The following is a 14,471-nucleotide window of genomic DNA, read 5'->3' as shown; positions in this document are numbered from 1 at the left end:
ATTTTCGGTTTTGGAAATTCCTTGGTGTCCAAACTTCCTTGTTTATAAATACTTGAAGTTTTCCTTTCTAGCAAATTAATCCTTCGTAACAACAAACTTCCTCTTTTGTTGTTGTTACTGGTGTAGCCGCCTATTCGGATAGGAGAGTAACCTAATTAAGAGAAATCTCTTACGTCCGCTCAGTTTAAAGTCTTCTTTGGGATTGAGAATCTCTAGCGTGTACCGTTGGTGGGAAACTAGATAATTGCGGTTTATCTTTTGTTTTTGATTGATTTGATTGACTAACGGTGGTTGAAATCTGATTGCACCTAGTTTGTTTATTCTTGAGAATCTTCTCTTCTGATATAAGATTCACTCAAACTAGTTCAGAGTTTCGACAGGGATCTTTAGACTGTTGTGAAATCTAAAGACGATCTTGTGATAATCCATTGTTAACAGACTCCGTTCTGTGCGTGATTGATCACAAGAGATTCAAGTGATTGTGTGCAGGTTTTTATTCAAGATTTAAGAAGATTTGAAGATAAAGAGATATTGAAGATATGACTTCGGTTTTATAATCTTTGGTGTGCACAATACTTGTTTTGGTAAAAGAGGATCCAATCAATAATCGGTTTATCCTTGTGGTAGATTGGATTGATTAATTGAGTAGATCGGCATCAACACAATTCTTTGATTAAGAGTGTTGTTGGCTTAATCTTAAACGATTATTTCGGTAATTGAACATAAGATAGATCTAAGAACCTGACGAAGGAGTTTATGTTAAGATAAACGGAAGAGTCTTTGTCCGACTCATATCACTTGGTTGAATAGAGTTGATACCAAACAGATTTGTTGTTCCTTTACTGTTTGGAATACGAACCAAGGAAATTGTTCCAAGTACGTGACTTATTTATAAGTTGGAGGCGTGGGAATACAAACGGAACTATGTGAACTATAGGTTTAGTTGCTTGGTATCAAATGTACGAAGTTGGTGTAATTTGTGTAGCGGCTTAATCCTGAGAGTATTCAATTCTGGACAAGGTCCTGGGGTTTTTCTGCATTTGCGGTTTCCTCGTTAACAAAATCTTGTTGTGTTATTTATTTTATATTTCTGCATTATAATTGTTTTATTATAATTAAAGTAAATCGCACAAACGTTAATTCATATTTACTTGATAAGCAATTCTATTGTGTTTGGTTAAGTCTGAACCTATGTATCAAGTAAACATACTTCGTTGTTGTATTGTCTCGATCTCGTATCCATAGACGATCACACGAAGTGTGAACCGATTAGTTATATTGTCTCGATTCAGTCCATATACAATCACTTTCATAGAAAGGACTTATAGGTAGGAAAAGTTTTAGCTTGAGGTATATTTGGGTACCCTCGCCTTTTCAATTGGTATCAGAGCAGGAAAACACGAAAAGATCTAACAATCTGTGTTTGGTGCGATCCAACCTATAAGATTGAATCTAATGTTCGATTCATTTGACATAGTTGCAGGATTTGATTACTTTATAAGATCGTGGTGGAAATCACGTATGAAGTATGTAATACTCTTATTCCTAAACATGTTAGGAATTATGCTTATGTATGTCTTGAGTGACTTACATTATCCTCTGGTTATCGTAGGATTGTATACCATTATGGTAAGTAACAATGGTACAATGGCCAATGAGGCAAGTCATATCTTGAAAATGCATGAGATTCTGCTTAAGATTTTTATGAACATCGGCTATTGTGTTCCAGCAAAATTAGGAATCTTAAATATATTTTGGATGGCCTACCAAAGTATACGCATGTACATTTTCAGATCAACGATTCTCAATGTTCCGTGTTCTAGAATGCGTTTTTGGAAAATATGTATTCCTACAAGGAATAAGTTTTCAGTTAATAATCTTATTAACAATGGATTGCTTCATGCACCTCATAACTGTTTTAATGAAGCAAGTGATCTTTTGAGATTTTACATGGTTTATGATTCTGATGGTATTTTTATCAAATATCATATTTTGTTCAATTTTTTCTCTGCATACTCTAGTAAATTATTGAATAAATTTCAAGTGATATTATCACATTCTGGTAATAAAAGAGTACACAAACTATTGGATAAAAATATGGAATCAACCCGAAATAAATATCCAGTCCATAGAAAACCTGTTTTCTGAAAGAAAAATCTAGACACAAAATCGGAAGTGTTTCCCCACAAGCCACGGTTTCCGATTTTGAGTGTGTTTTCTAAAACTAGTTATTTCCGGTCATTGATGTCAAGTCTTCCTATAAAAATAATCTCTTGCTATGTTTTCAAACATATTGCGGAAGGTTGCTCAGAACTGTAACTAGGGTTTTTCATATTTTCGCAAGTATGAAAAAGGGGAAATCAAGAACTAAATCCGCTAATAAACGGATCAGAATTGAAAACATGGATGAAATCAGTTTTCCTAACAGTGTTGACAACAAGCATGAATCTGCACGTTTCGTTGATAGTTCCTGCTTCAGGAAATACGAAGCACTTAAAGGAATGGGTTTTACCTCCGAAAAGAAGTTTGATCCAGATGTCCAAAATAAGGATTATGTGAATTTCGTTCAACATCGAAACTGGGGGAATCCTTTTAATCTTGAAGAATATTCACCTGACCTGGTAAGAGTGTTCTATGCCAATATACACAATGTTGATCACAAAAAACTTAGTTTTGTGACTTTTGTTGGTCGATGTATATATTATACTGATCGTAAAACCATTTCTAATGCTATTAAGTACAGTGAGGAAAGTAATCACCTGATTACCGGAGTTGAAATTTAACACAATATCATTTCAACATGTCTCATTGGAAAGAAGGTTGCATGGAAAAATGATATATTACCAACAACGAATATACCCTTTCATCTTAGGGTTTTTGGTAAACTTGATTTAGCAACCATATTTGCAAGTACAAGAGAAAAATCAGTCTGGGATAAGACGTTTGCAGAATTTGTCTATTTTTTGTTAAAAAAGGATACTGAAATAGATCTTTGCGGTATCATTGTCAGCCAAATGATCAAGATATCAGATTATATCTCATCTTCTGGTATCAAGAGGCATCTCGGTTTTCCGTGCACAATTACCAAAATCTGTGAACCAGTCGGAGGAGAAGATTTTGACAAAATGATGAGCATTAATGCTGTGACTCATAAGACAATAAGTCAAATGATTGGGGTATAAACCCACTATGACGTTGTTAGAAGAATTTCTCCAAAGAAGACTCTTCTTGTTCACCTTGAAAGTTTAGGTAAACAACTTGACTGTTTTCAGAAACAGCTGGGCTTTGCTGCTCGAAAAGACATAAAAACTCTTAAAGGGATTCGAAAATTTGAATCAGAGTTTTGGGACCAAGAATCAAAAATTGAAGAAGAGCGACAAAAGGCACTTGGTTCAAAGGAATGTTCTTCGCAATGATTAAGTTATATAAAAGAAAAAGAAAGGATAAATAGACAGTAGTTTTTGATTTATTTCAATAAAGTCTATTACGTATAAAACTATCTTCATTATGAATAAAATTATTTGATTGGTAATTTTTCTTGTGATAGTTTTCGGTTTACATAGCCTGTGCTTGAATGATTTTATCTTATTGCTATGTATGTTTATGGGATGTTTGATTTCAGTTTTACTACCTTAATATTCGATCTCATATGTTGTGAACCCTTATGGGTTGGGTGACTTTTTGGTTTAGCAGGATTAAGTTCTAGCCCATGTTGGTAGGATTTATCAAAGAATCATGAGGGGTTCTGGTAGAAACAATATGTGAAAAAGTCACAATATGTAGAATCGGTTTTGGTTTAGCATAAAAGCATATGGTTTTCGACGGTTTTCAACTCTTGCTTGCAATTGTTAAAACCGGTGTTCAACCTTTCTCTGGTTAAGGTTGAGGGTTGTTGTTATTCTTTTGTTTATGCATAAGGATGACAACGTGATGATATTTCGATATCAATTCTCCCTGGACGAAGATGCAAACATATTGGAGAAGTGGTTGCGAAATTTGAAGTAAAAATCTTGTTAGTTAATTGTATTCATGTTTAAGAAAAGCCTGAGTTTATATTATATATATTTGTTGCTTTGGATTAACAAAATTTCGGTACAATTGATGTTTATTCCATGATATGTGTGTGGATGTGTGATTCAATTGGTTCTGGTTAAGAAAAATTATTGTTATCTTGCTTTTGTATGGTATCAATTGTTTAGGCTTACAAAATTTCGGTGCAATTGTGGTGCTTTTAATGTCTATGTTGTTTCAATTGCTTCAGGTTGAGGTGAATAATTATGCAAGTTGGTTTATTTTGGTTTGTATGAATTATTTATGGATTAACAAAACAAAAAGTGTACGGGATGAGTTGTTTAATCCAATTCGATTCCGAATAAGAGAAACTAAGTTAATTCTGATCTTAGTTAGACTTATCGAAGTGAGGTTTCAGTTATTCAAGTCTAATCGAATGCCTTAACAAGAAATGCTAGTTAACTAACCTAGTACTTATCTAGTTTAAAATTGAAAGGTCTAAGTTTATGGATAATTATAACCGGATGAGAAAAATAGAGTTTATCTTTATTTTGGTCTTATCGAATTAAGCGGTTGTTTTTGAACAATCGGTTTAGCAAAGGGACTAAAGTGCTTAGTTGATTTTTTGGTTTGCTAAAATAAATTGGAAAAAAAAATTTGGACAATTTTTTCCTTGGTAACATATCAAAATAAAACTACTTGTAGTTTCAGTTTTGATATTGGTTATCAGAACATGATGTGTGGAACCCTCGTGCCTAACTCTACAGGTTGTCAAGTCTATTTTGAGATTTGTAAGATTATTTTCGTGTTGTCCTTTATTTTTTTCGTTTCTTTGTCATTTTTATGACAAAAAGGGGGAGAAATATATGGAGTAAACAGGTGATACTGGCATTGATTTTATATTGATTGGTATCGCTAAGGAAAAGAACAATGGTGCTTGAACGCTTATCTAACGAAAGAGTGAAAACACAGACTAAGGGGGAGTAACATGTCATATGAATTGGTATAACAAAGACGTTCGGATTGAATATTTACGTATCTTCCTTAGGGGGAGTAATAACTTTGTTATTATAATGTCAACAGCGACATTTTCAACGATTGAATGTAAGCAGTTTTACTGTGTTGTTGAATCGGGAATCAAGCGGATGTGTAATGAATTCTTGTAATTTGTTTATCCATATGATGTAAGAGTTTTGTCACTAAAATTGACAAAGGGGGAGATTGTTAGAGAATGGATCGGTTGAACCCACCAAACGTTGGTATGTCAAGTTTGGTTGTTTTTTTTTAGTGAATCAAAACTCATGTTAAGAGTCGCTTGATTATGTACTAGAGTCAACTTCGTATAGGTTAGCTTGAAAGTATTAGGATATGAGACATTACAAGTATTGCGAAGACTTGAAGATGTGAAGAAGCAAGGAGCTACAACGACAACAATTATCCTTCCACTTGAGGTTAGTGATATATGACTTGAACTGTTTCATTCTGTAACGTTCTTTCAAGTCGTGCATATTGAAAACATAAGTGCGAAGCATATTTGAACTCTACATAGACATAGTATTAAGAAATACAATACGAGGTTTATTGCTTAACCATTAAACTTTGTAGATAAGACATCGCCATAATCATTTGAATGCTATTGTGATTATGAGGTGAGGATTTCATCCTAAGGAACAATGTTTACATGTGTTCTAAGGAAGTAAGTTCATAAACTTGTTTGTGAACCGAAAAGGAAATTGCCAGGTGTTACTGGTTTTGTTATTCATTGCATATCTTATGAACAACCAATATGTGTTATTGAGTATACCCGCTCACAACTTGTTTGTGTTCTTGGTAGAACTATTCACAAATGCCTGACTTATGTATTGGTATGACTTTTGTTAGTGAAACGATCTTAAGTAAGCACCTGAGATGGTATGATCGGGTTTGTGTTTTGTCTGACCAAATATGGGAAAGGGGAACTGATCCTAGCAAGAGGTGCAGTACATCACAAAGGGAAACCGATCCTTGTATGGGGTGCATCAAGGTTTATAGCAGAAAGGGGAACCAATCCTATGGACATATGCAACACGTTTTTAGGCAAAGGGGAACCGATCATAAGGACATGTGCAACACATATAAGTTAGATACCATATATATTTGGGGAACCGATCCTAGTACGTCAACCGAATTTTGGAAAGCTAGTGTGACTATGCACAATACTCACATGGAGGTAGAACCGAAACTTTTTTTGGTAGAACCGTTAAACCCATGATTGTGATTGAATGTTGGTTTGATCAATCACATAGTTCTTGAAAGTCAGATGAACCAATTCTAAACTTGTTTGGAAGTGTGGCAAATCGGTTTCAAGGTTGTAACTGTGAAAGAGAACTTACAAAGTAAGGATGCCGACATACTTTGAACATGTGCTGTGAATGTTTATTTCTTTAATTGTTCAAAGATATTCCTTAACGGCTAAGGGAAGAGAATCCTAGGATCGAAACATAAGTAAGTTAAGAATCTTCTAATTAAGGTTATTAATTTCATTTTTTAGGGAAATTCCAGAATTAGTAATGTGCATTTATTAATTAGATTTTACGAGAGATTTCGATCATTATTTTTGGACAGAACATTTCCAGGAATTATGAAAATCGAATTTGTGCTTTAACGAATATCTTGAGAATATTTTCGATTTTGGAAATTCCTTGGTGTCCAAACTTCCTTGTCTAGAAATACTTGATATTTGCCTTTCTAGCAAACTAATCCTTCGTAACAACAGACTTCCTCTTTTGTTGTTGTTACTGGTGTAGCCGCCTATTCGGAGAGGAGAGTAACCTAATTAGGCGAAATCTCTTACGTCCGCTCAAATTAAAGTCTTCTTTGGGATTGAGAAGCTCTAGCGTGTACCGTTGGTGGGAAACTAGATAATTTCGGTTTATCTTTTGTTTTCGATTGATTTAATTGACTAACGGTGGTTGAAATCTGATTGCACCTAGTTTCTTTATTCTTGAGAATCTTCTCTTCTGATATAAGATTCACTCGAACTAGTTCAGAGTTTCGACATGGATCTTTAGACTGTTGTGAATTCTAAATACGATCTTGTGATAATCCATTGTTAACAGACTCCATTATGTGCATGATTGATCACAAGAGATTCAAGTGATTGTGTGCAGGTCTTTATTGAAGATTTAAGAATATTTGAAGACAAAGAAGATATTGAAGATCTGACTTGGGTTTTATAATCTTTGGTGTGCTCAATACTTGTTTTAGTAAAAGAGGATCCAATTAATAATCGGTTTATCCTTATGGTAGATTGGATTGATTAATTGAGTAGATCGGCATCAACACAATTCTTTGGATTAAGAGTGTTGTTGGCTTAATCTTAAATGATTACTTCGGTAATTGAACATAAGATAGATCTAAGGACCTTACGAAGGAGTTTATGTTAAGATAAACGTAAGAGCCTTTGTCCGACTCATATCACTTGGTTGAATAGAGTTGATACCAAACTGATTTGTTGTTCCTTTACTGTTTGGAATACGAACCAAAGGAATTGTTCCAATTATGTGACTTATTTATAAGTTGGAGGCGTGGGAATACAGACGGAACTAGGTGAACTATAGGTTTAGTTGCTTGGTCTTAACTATACGAAGTTGGTGTAATTTTGTGTAGCGGATTAATCCTGAGAGTATTCAATTCTGGACAAGGTCCCCGGGTTTTTATGCATTTGCGGTTTCCTCGTTAACAAAATCTTGCTGCGTCATTTACTTTATATTTCCGCATTATAATTGTTTTATTATAATTAAAGTAAATCGCACAAACGTTAATTCCTATTTACTTGATAAGCAATCCTATTGTGTTTGGTTAAGTCCGAACCTTTGCATCAAGTAAACATACTTCGTTGTTGTATTGTCTTGATCTCGTATCCATATACGATCACACGAAATGTGAACCGATTAGTTGTATTGTCTCGACTCAGTCCATAGACAATCACTTTCGGAGAAAGGACTTATAGGTAGGAAAAGTTTTAGCTTGAGGTATATTTGGGTACCCTCGACTTTTCAACAATTACAAGGCCCGCAAAACAATTGGATTAACAAGAAGGAAGACGTTATTCAACTCATTCTAGATCACTATGCTCAGCAATATACAACTCCGCCTACAATGATTAATGAAGACATTTTCACAAATATCGGACCAAGATTAACTCCCAGACAATCAGACCTACTCAGAAAAGAAGTAACTAAAATGGAAATCAAACAAGCCCTCTTCTCCATAAATTCAGAAAGTGTTCCAGGTGCAGATGGCTACACGTACAAGTAAGTTTTTCAAAGTTTTCTGGGAAACAACTCATCACCAATTGATAGCAATGGTTCAAAGTTTTCTTAATAACCTAAATATTTACCCTCTCGTGAATCACACAAACATAACACTAATACCTAAAATCGACCATCCATCAAAACCATCTCAGTTCAGACCTATAGCACTCTGTAACGTCACTTATAAAATTATTTCAAAAATTCTAGTCAACCGAATTAGACCACTTCTCCCATTCTTAATAAGCCCTTACCAAAGTGTTTTTGTCCCACAAAGATCAATACACGGTAACATAGCGATTGCTGGAGAACTCTTCCAACATATCAAAACCTATAACATAACCAAAGATCCAAAAATATCTCTCAACTTGTATCCAGAAAGTCTATGATAGCTTAGATTGGGGATTCATCAAAACCTCCTTTACAAAACTTGGATTTCCATCAGCCTTTATAGACTACATTATGCTATGCTTCACAAAAGTTACATACTCAATCAACATCAATGGTACACCCCATGGCTACATCACCCCAACTCGAGGTATCAGACAAGGAGACCAGCTATCTTCCTATATTTTCATTATATGCGCTGAAATATTATCTACAAATCTGAGAAACCTACAAAACCAAAAGTCAGTTCCAGGACTTAACATATCAAAAAAAGCACCACCCATTATTCATTTAATGTATGTGGATGACTTACTAATCATATACAAAGCTTCCAGTCAGAGTAACCAAAACCTTTAAACCCTTCTGCACTCCTATAGCACATCTGCGGGGTAGATAATTAATACTTCTAAATCAGTAATCATCCATCACCGAAATCTAGACCCGACAAAAGTAAACGAACTTCAATAATTCTTTAATATGCCAGCTACTTCAAAACCTCTAGTTTATCTAGGAGTCCAATTCAAACAAGGAAGGGAATCCAACCAAACCTTCGCTCCCCTACTATAAAGATTAGCCCGAAAAGCCAAAGAATGGATGAAAAAGTTCTTAACTCCATCCGGAAGACTCACTCTCATCAAAACCTCCCTAATTCCCACCTCAAACTACATTATGCAAACACAAAATCCTCCCAGCAATATTCATAAACAAATAGACCGTGTCACCAGAAATTTTTTCTGGGGACATGACTCAACCATTAAAAATCTTCACCCTATAGGATGTGATAAAGTAACAAAACCAATTTCCGAAGGAGGATTAGGAATAAGGAAGAGCAGTGATCATAATAAGGCATTACTCATGAAGAGAATCTAGAATCTACATGAACAACCTGAGTCTGTCTGCGGAAGCCTCTCCAGTGCAAAATATCTCAACCAACAACCAATCCTACAGGGCATTAAATCCATACCATCATCCTCCGGTCCTCAATGGAGACAACTAGCAGCAATCGTCCCTACCATACAACACTCGATATTCCATCATATTGTTAATGTATTATCAACTCCGATAGAATCCAATTGGATTCCACATTCAACAAATCTAGACCAATCTCAATGCTACCCAATCCGAATGGTAGCAGATATCATAAACCCAATTTTCCACTCATGGAATCACGAAAAATTAAGATCCCTTCCCAATACCATAACTAAAAAAATAATGAACATCCACCTACCACAAAATCCCCCTCAGGAAAAAATTATCTGGCCACACTCAAAATATGGAAACTACACAACCTCATCGGGATACAAATGTCTAACCCATGATCAACCAACTCACACTCCTCTACCACCCACCAAATTCTTATGGACTTTACCATGTACACCAAAAATTTGTCTTTTCTTGTGGAAAGCCATCAATGAAGGATTACCAACCTTCTCTCTCTTACATCACATCCATTTGACCAACTCAGACATATGTCCCAGATACAACACTGATCTAGAATTAGCAAGTCATCTTCTAATTCACTATCCAACGGCAACTACCTCTTGGAACAACTTACTCACTCAACTATCAATTTCATCAAAATCCAATCCCACCTCCACTTTCACCATTACGCCTCAGACGACAATTTCACAAATCCTGCAACAACCTGCATCAACTTTTGTAATCTCCTATTTCTGTTTTCTATTCAGGACCTTATGGATAGCTAGGAATAACTTAATATACCAAAAAAAGCAAACAACTTCGAAAGAAATCCTAGCATGGGCACAAAAACTACAACAAGAATTCTACGGAGTACTACACTCTTCGCCACCAATCATACCAAAAGATGCACAACTATTTAACCATCCAACGAGAGACAATATAGTATCAACAATATCGATAGGATGGTCTATCCCACACATCAATTGGATTAAGATTAATACAGATGAAGCGGCTAGAGGTCACCCGGGATTTGCGAGGGCAGGATTCATATGCATAGATTCTGACGCACGAAGTGTAATGGATCTATATCAACCACTAGGAATCACGACTGCCTTAACTGCAGAAACCTGGGCTCTGCTATTAGAATCAAGAACATCAATAGAAAGGCAATGGCTAGAAGTTCTCTTTGAAACCGATTCAGAGAACCTTCTGTGATTCATCACTTCCTCTACCCACCACCTTGGTACCTATCGGTAATGAGAGAGGAAATAAAAATAAAATTTCGACAAATCCCGCAGGCGGCTATTCAACACAACTACATGGAAGCAAATCAAGCGGCAGACGGGTTAGTCAATCATGCAGCAGATGGAAGTCAAACGGGGAATTTATCAACTAAAATATGAGACAAGGAAATCCCATCTTTTATTAGTCAAATTTTATTTCATGATTTTTTGGGTATCACATACCCACGACAAATTGTAACCTAACTCCTTTTATTTATCTACATGCTTCAAAAACAAAAAGAGACTTTAACATGCAATCTTTAGCCTAGATATAATCCCTTAGGCCTATTCCTATGCACATGGTTAAAAAACAATGTTTGACATACCAAGTGGCATGGCAAATCAGTTACGCCCCTATGGGAAAACAACTGAGCGATAGAATCCCTAGCGAGCGACATTAACTAAGATGCCAGCGATAAAGAGTATATCGCTGGATATATTCATTATATCGCTCGCTGTAATGACTAGCGCCAACAACTACTTCTTTCTCTCCTATAAATAGTTAATTTTAAAACTAATTTTTGACACCAAAATATTTACACAAATTTTTTCTCTATTTCTCTCTTTCTCGATCTAAATTATTTCAAAATTTATCAAATTGAAGAATTTCAAACCCAATTGGATTTGGCAACACAACTTGATTTTTCTGGAGTAGTGCTTGAAGGTGCTTTTAAGAAGATGTGTGATAGTTATAAAGAATTAGGTAAAAAACAAAGAAGTCTTCCACTTTTGGATATTAACCAACTCAAATTTGCAGCTAAGAAAAGGAAAAGAAAAGTTCAAGGCAAGGAAAATCAAGAAAAATTAATTTAAAGGTAAAGAAGAAGATAAAGAAAGGAAACTCCATTCATGAACGCATTGGTCGGAAGTTATGTGAAATGAAAAAGACAAACAAGATGATGAACATTGTCCCAGATTTTTATTTTTAAAATCTGTATTTTAAATTATTATTGTCTACTTTTATGTCTTGTAAATGACTATTAATGAAAAATTCGAAGTTTAATGAATTTGAAAATTTGATTCGTACTGTTGAAAATTAATCTTATAATTTATTCTTAATTCAGTCTTACAACTTAATTAGAGTTACATTTTAATTTAAGATAATAAAATAAGACCAAAATTAAAACTTAATACTTAGACTTAAGTTGACAATTAAGAAACTGAAACATAAATATTTGATTATATTTGGAAATCCTCTTAAAATCCTAAAACAACTTCCAAATTGGAAGTCTTTTCCGTTGGTGTGACAATATTCTGCACGACACCTTTGTTCAAGGTTCATCATGGTTTTACCAAACTAAAATACTGGTCATTTACGGGATATCATCAATTATTAAATAACCTTAGCTTCAACTTCTAGTCAGATTTTTATGATTCGTGTAAAGATTTTTATTCATGTCTAAATATGCAAATCTCGGTAAAAGAGTTTGATTCTTCCTTTCGTTACTCTTTTTGTTAGTTATTCTCATGATTAGCAATATATAATTTTATATTTCTTTTCTCTCTTTATTTTGGAAGATATACTTTTTTAGTGTATATTTTATTCTCTATATTTTTGTATCCGTTAGTCATGTATTTTACATCTTTTTAAGATTCCTTATTCATCTTTCCTCTTAAGTTTAGTTATCATTTTTATCTTGTAGATTTTTTTCTTCTTATAGATTTATAAATTCTTTATAATTTACAACTTCAATTTTCATCGTCAACAATTGTACGGACAGTGGTGATGCTTTCTGAAGGTTTTGTGTGAAAGAGAAATTCAAATCATTTATTTTTTCCTAATTGGGTATCATTATTGCCATCATGAACTTGGAGTACTCTTGTGAAATAGCTACTCCATTGGTTATTATGTGCATTTCCTACGTAGCAACAGAAACAAAACATCTTCCATCTTATTTTTTCTTAAAATTACGGAGAAAAAAATCCTATCTACAACGGTATTGCATTTAACATCTTTTTTTATTAATATAAATTTTATTTTCAATAACTTTAGGTTTTATTAAATTTGATTAAAGCTAAAAATAATTATTTAATTTATAAAAGTCAATTTAATTAAATAAAAACTGACTATGATGGGTAGACATTGCTAAAGTGAATGTCTAGAGACATTGTCAAGGCGAATATCTAAATCTAGACATTCACTTTAGCATATCTACCCAAAGTCATCTATATATTGGTTTAAGACATCAGGATTTGAGAAAGATTTTAAAATATGGGTGTGTATCCTATGTGGACTTGGATATTTATCCTCACACACATCCTTTTGGGGAATCTCTTAGGATCCTTTGTTCCAATAATATTTTGTTCCTTTGTGCCCTCCAACAATAGAGCGTCGTCTTTCTTTTTCAGCTCATCTGACGTCGTTAGACTGTGGCTATAATTCCAATAACAACAAATAAAAAGAAGCACAAAATCCTGATTACGTGATTGTGTGACCATTGTCTACTCATTTTCTAGATTATCAATGCCCTTTGATTTCATTAACAATCTATTTTGGACCCATAAGGTAGCACTAGATTACTGCTGCAGCAATGGGTGTGGCTGACCGACCGAAAATCCGAAGCAATTTGTTCGAAATAAATTTTAATTATCTTTCATTTTGAGACGGAAATAAAATTTAGATATATATATATATGTTACTATTTGTTGATATTAAAGTTCATACTCTTAGCAGGAAAAAGCTCCAGAAGTACCACTGTCACCAAATAGCAATTATTATAAATGTTACAAACAGTGGAAAATGTTACTAAAGTTTCTAATAACGGTCATCACTGTCACTGTATAACAACCTTATAAGTGTTGCAAATCGATCCATGGACTCCTTCTTCTTCGCCCGCGATCTGACCCGACTGTGACCTGTTTTTTCTGGGTTAAATTTCAGATCAAAAATCTTCGACAATTGATCAAAATTCTCGGAATTTCTTTCAACCCATATAAATTATAGCCATATTTAACCATAAAGTGGAATAAATTTGAAGAACAACGATCAGAAATTGATCAAAATCGAAAAATTGAAATTTTAAGAAAACTTTTTTTCTTTATTGAATTTTCGATATTGAAACTCTTCGATCATGGATGATATTTTTCGAAATCAATTTCAATTTACGAGAGATATAATGATTAATAGCGCTCCACTGCAAAAAATCTGGAAAAAAAAACGATCCGGAAACGATCAATTTCAATGTCTTTTTTCTTTTCCTTAAAATTCAATTTTGAGGACCATGAAGTGTGACGGACAAAATCCAATGGAGTCACCCTATAGAAGGCCTCCTTAACAGTCAGCCAAATAGGTTTCTTTTTTCCCTAAGAATCATGTAACGTATTGATGATTATTAATGCCATTAATTCCGTAAACAATCTATCTTAGACCCATAAGTATAAGTTTTTCGTTTTGCTTTTTCTGAAGAATCATGTAATGTATTGATGATTGTCATGGAAAATTCAACAAAGTCCATGAACTATTGATCTAAGATGTCAATAAATGAATGAAGAAGTATGCAGAACTTTGCATCTCTTGAACAACAAGCTTAACCAAATCAAATAAATTGATAAATTGACCATTTTCTTATGTATATGC

This window comes from Papaver somniferum, unplaced genomic scaffold, assembly GCF_003573695.1.
Source record: "Papaver somniferum cultivar HN1 unplaced genomic scaffold, ASM357369v1 unplaced-scaffold_148, whole genome shotgun sequence".
In the NCBI taxonomy this organism is placed as follows: Eukaryota; Viridiplantae; Streptophyta; class Magnoliopsida; order Ranunculales; family Papaveraceae; genus Papaver; species Papaver somniferum.
This window is presented reverse-complemented; position numbering follows the sequence as displayed.